This window comes from Grammomys surdaster, unplaced genomic scaffold (genome assembly GCF_004785775.1).
Source record: "Grammomys surdaster isolate TR1022 unplaced genomic scaffold, NIH_TR_1.0 193, whole genome shotgun sequence".
Classification (NCBI taxonomy): domain Eukaryota; kingdom Metazoa; phylum Chordata; class Mammalia; order Rodentia; family Muridae; genus Grammomys; species Grammomys surdaster.
Window position 1 is genome coordinate 4,180,817 of NW_021604638.1, and position 5,435 is coordinate 4,186,251.

A 5,435-nucleotide genomic window follows, 5' to 3' on the forward strand; every position below is an offset into this window, starting at 1 on the left:
CACCTCGCCATGTGACATCACTGAGAAACAATGTCACCGTGGAGGCGTCGAGGAGCCTGCCTAGAAAATGCCACCTCCCACATTCCCGCAGATATTAATAGAGAATAAATAGCTGGGCTGAATTTTTTATGGAAGCTTTGAAAAAACTTTAGGAGGAGAAAGAAAGGCGTGGGTGTGGTCAGTAAAGTGTTGGCCTTTCCGGCATCAGGACCGAGTTTGAGCCCCATAACCTGTGGAGAAAACGCTGAGAATGCTCAGTGCCAGGGAGGCAGGGTCACGTGGCTCCCAGGGGCTCACTTGCCAGATGGTCTCGCCTAGTGAGTGAGCTCCAGGACAATGACGTCCTGTCTCACTGCACGCATGAGCATAAATGCACGTACACACATATGCATACCACACATACAAATGGGGTCGAGACCGGAGAGATGCGCATACCAGACCATGACTGCTAAGAACTGTCAGCAAATCCCAGAAGTTAGAAAAGGCAGAAAGGCTCTTTCTTTTCTGCCACCGCCATGCCATCCAGACTGGGGAAGACCCGGAAACTCCGGGGCCACGTGAGCCACGGCCACGGCCGCATCGGTAAGCACCGCAAGCACCCAGGAGGCCACGGAAATGCTGGAGGCATGCACCACCACAGGATCAACTTTGACAAATATCATCCAGGCTACTTCGGGAAAGTTGGTATGAGGCATTACCACTTGAAGAGGAACCAGAGCTTCTGCCCAACTGTCAACCTGGATAAATTATGGACGTTGGTTAGCGAGCAGACGCGGGTCAACGCAGCCAAAAACAGGACTGGAGCTGCTCCGGTCATTGACATTGTGCGATCGGGCTACTACAAAGTTCTGGGCAAGGGAAAGCTCCCTAAGCAACCTGTCATCGTGAAGGCCAAATTCTCCAGCAGAAGAGCTGAAGAGAAGATTAAGGGTGTTGGAGGTGCCTGTGTTCTGGTGGCTTAAAAGCCACTCCAGGGGTTAATTAAATGCTAACATTTTCCAAAAAAAAAAAGAAAGAAAGAAAGAAAGAAAGAAAGAAAGAAAGAAAGAAAAAAAGAAAGAAAGAAAAGACAGAAAGACTGCAATGTAAACATGTCTCTGCAGATGCCCTGGCATCCAGAACTGCAAGATTAGGGAGTCTCTGTTTTGCTAAGACCACCCAGCGTGCAGTGCAGTTGTATATTATTTAAAGATGGAACACTCTATGAGAAACTCCTCACTAGGTGAACCTGCCCTTGTGCAAATGACCGGGAGAGTGATGACACTGTTCTATACATACAATGGAACACTGTTATGAAAAACACATAGATGAGAGATAATGAATAGATATGAATAGGTTGGAAATAGGTGATAGGCAAATAGGCAATATGTAGGTAGAAGACAGATGATAGATAGATAGATAGATAGATAGATAGATAGATAGATAGATGATAGGTAGGTAGGCAAATAGACATTTGAATGGATAGATAGATAAATATATGATATTGATAGGCAGATAGACAGATGATAGATAGATAGACATATAGAACATAGATGATAGGCATACATGGATGATAGAAAGATGATAGATACATAGATGATACACATGGATGATAAATAGATAGATGATAGATAGATTGGTAGGTAGGTGATAGATATGATCATATTGGATCATATGATGTAGGTAGATAGCAGGATGATTGGTGTGTAGAATAGATAACGCTCTTCAGTTTTGTGTCGTGGCTACCACCCTAGCGTCATCCTTTCATTTCTGTTGTTCAACTACCCCAACTAAAACAATGTAAGAAGAAAAGAGTTTATCTGGCTCCTAGTTCCAAAATAGAGTCGGTCACCATGGGGATTCAGGGCAGGAACTTAAAGCATCCTATGATAGTCAAGAGAGGATAAATGTCTGAATCCTAGCTTGCTCTCAGCTAGCCTTCTCCACTATTAAATTGTTGAAGACCTTCTGCCTAGGGAATGATGTGGCCCACAGTGTCCACAGGTATGTCCACACACCAATCAGATCTAGATACTTCTTAAGGCTCTCTTCCCACATGATTCTTCCATGAGGTTGACAGTTAAAACTAACCAGTAAGCTTTCCAGCCACGTGCTAGACATTCTGCTGAGTCACCACACAGAGGTAAGACACCCTTGGTAAACTACTCACACGGGGAGATCCAAACCACTCCCCGGGATTTTGTTCCCATATCAGTCTGAGCCTCCTGTTCCCCAGATCAGTCAGCTGCTTAGTGGTAGCAGTCAGTCCCCTTTAAAAACTGACTGCAGCCATCCCATCCTCAAAGCTATAGAACATGGGGTATGAATTTATAGAGATAAAGACTTACCTTTTCCCTTAATCTACATTTAATCGTTCCCAAGATTGATCATGTGGTCAAGAGCACAGCCGGCAGGTTCAGCTAGGCTATAATTTCCCATTATCTCTCATAGTCATCTGTCCGTCCTGACGTACTGTGAAGTCAAATGTCTGCTCCTTAACCTTTGCACAAAAGCAAGCCTGACGTTCTGGTTAGGAGCTGGCGTGTTAGGAACAATTACCTTAAATGGCTGTGCTTTTCACATCAAGGAAGTTGGCCTTGTGGGTGTTCTTTTCTAGGTGGTTAAACCTGTTGCCAGAAAGAAGGAAGAATGGTCCCAGAGCGAATGACGAGCCAGAGGGAATAAAATGTCCAGATTTAAACTGTACATGGACTTGAAGGCTGGCGCCAGGTCAGTTTGTTCACAGAACACAAACCCTGAAAGAGTCACATTAAGGAGAGGCTGGATCTGGAGGCAGAGGTGGTCGTTATCAAAAGCTTGGCTCTACCTTCACCCATCTCAGAGTCCAGGAGATACACATACCTGTCTGTCTGTCTGTCTGTCTGTCGGTCTGTCTGTAAGCCCATCTGCTAATCTTCCTATCAAACAAAGTGTATTAATACCGCCTTCCTCACAGGCTTGTCATAAGCCTAGAATGCTGCTAGAACCAGAATTGAGGAGAAAAAACATTGTGCTCTCTTTGTAGACCATCCTTGTCAAAAATTCATTTCAAATTCTCCCCAGATTGTTACAGTTCACTTTTATGAAAGGCAACAGCAGGCTAATGCCATTAACCAGGCCCCACAGCTGACAACCCATAAGCCCCTCCTGAGCCCCTAGCCTCACCTCCTCACACACATTCTTTAAAGGCTATGGCTTTCCAACACTGCAGCCATCAGCTCTGTCTTACGAGTTTTGTGGGTGACAGGGGCTCCTCATGCTTAGCAAACTATAAACTCAGCTTTTTGTTGCAGATCCTGATTGGTGGGTGTCTTTCCTCATCATGGGAATAATAGATCACTGGATACAGATGGATGAGGATGAGGATGATGATGGTGATGGTGATGGTGATGGTGATGGTTATGGTGATGATGATGACAGTAATAAGAAAAGAGATAATAGGTGAATAGACTGATAATAGTTAGTACATGATAAATAAATAAATTCTAGATAAATAATAGATCTGAATAGGTTTGTCATAGAGGGTAGATAGATACATAGATACATATATATATATATATATATACACAAATATATATATTTATCTGGCAACTTAAACACATGACAGGGCTACACAGATGATAGACAGACAGACAGACAGACAGACAGATAGATCTGTCCTTAATGCCTGGTATGTATTAATCACTCAATATACATTCATTATGCTTACACAGCACAGTGACCTTGATCTCCTAGGTGGGCCAGCAGTAGGAGAGTCAGCATAGAAGCATAGCACTAAAAATCTAGGACTCAGGGATCAGAACAACCTAAGTTCAAACTCCAGCCACACCATAGGCGTTTACAAGCAGACCTGTCCCCCGCCCTCCAGGAGAGCCACACCATGCCACACCACACCCCTGCACAGCATGGTGTGTATTGCCCTCTCTTGCTTCTGAGACAGAGACATAGTAGTTTGTCTAGGCGATGCCTGTGGCTACTCTTGAGCCACAGTCATGGAATTGAGTTGCAAGATTTCTCCAAAGCCAGAAGAGAACGGATAGGGTTAGCTAGCATCTGTCATGTACTTGGATGAACCCTCAAGTCTAGACATGCCTAGAGAGAACACAGTGCTGAGTGGGGGGCTCCTCCCAGAAGAAATCCACTCTGATGACACCAGCCGCTCTTCCTCTTTTGCGAGGTTGTCGTGCTGTTAATTGGAGGAACGCAAGGAAGGCAGCCAGAAACACCCTGCTGAGGGTCAGACCAGCCATCCATGTGGGTGGCAGACGCTCTGAGTATCTTTTTTATCAAATTTGAGCTGTCTCGGGTGGGGTATGGCTGTGGTTTAGCACCACCCCCTTTTTTTCTTTGGGTTGACTTCTGTTTGCCTGCCACTTCAAGCGGAACACATCTTTCCTAATACCAGCTGTTTCTTCTTTTGCTTTAGGGGGCTCATCTAAGAACTCATTAATAATCACTGGGTTTGTTTACATACATAAGTTTCTTTCTAAGTAACAGGACGTTTAGCACAGAGTAGAGGCATCACAGCAGTGGTTTAAATTAGCTCATTGCCAGGACGGTTGTGGGCACCTGTGAAGGAAGAGTAACTTTTTTTTCACACCTGTGAAAGCAGAGAGAGCATGCTGGGTAATGTGGATGCCTGAGGCTCAGTGGATGGGCTCCCCCAGTTCAGGACTGAGTGAGTAGGGTCCCCCAGTTCTGAGGCTGAGTGAATGGGGCTCCCTCAGTTTTGGGGCTGAGTGAGTGGGGTCCCTGAGTTCAGGGCTGAGTGAATGGGGTCCCACAGTTCAGGGCTGAGTGGATAGGGCTCCCTCAGTAAGAGGCAGTAAGCCTGATGGACTGGAGGCAGAGAAAAAGAGCAGGTGACACAATAGGGACCCAGCCCTGTGCACTGAGGACCACACAGGGCTTCTCATAGTCAGGGTTTCCATAGCTGTGAAGAGATACCATGACCACAACAACTCTTATAAAAGAAAACATTTCATTGGCGGGAAACATGCAGGCAGGTGTGATGCTGGAGAAGGAACTCAGAGTTGCACATCTTTCCCGTGGGCAACAGAAGGAGATTCACTGGCCAGACTTGAGCTTCTGAGACTTCGAAGCCACACATTTTCTCCAGCAAGGCCACACCTCTTAATAGTGCCACTCCCTATGGGTGCCATTTTATTCAAACCACCAGGGCTTCACGGGCTCAGCAAAGGGCACTGGCTTTCTTCTAGGAATGGGGGTGGGGACAGTGCTGCTCCTCTTGAACATAGGAGTGGATACTTAGGGCTGAGGGAGGTTCCACCATTAAGAGCACTTGCTGTTCTTGGAGAAGACCAGAGTTGGGTGTTATAAAGCCCTCAGGCTGCTCACAACCACCTGTAGCTCCAACTCTAGGGGTCAGAGGCCACAGAGGAATGCTGGTCACTGGCTTCCTTCCCCTGCTTGGTCAATCTACCATTCTTACGTAC

At 45.9% G+C, this 5,435-nt stretch overlaps 1 pseudogene; it reads left to right on the top strand.

The window, feature by feature from the left end:
- Nucleotides 1-515: 515 nt before the first annotated feature.
- LOC114623088 lies at nucleotides 516-999 on the top strand (annotated as a pseudogene).
- Nucleotides 1,000-5,435: the final 4,436 nt, after the last annotated feature.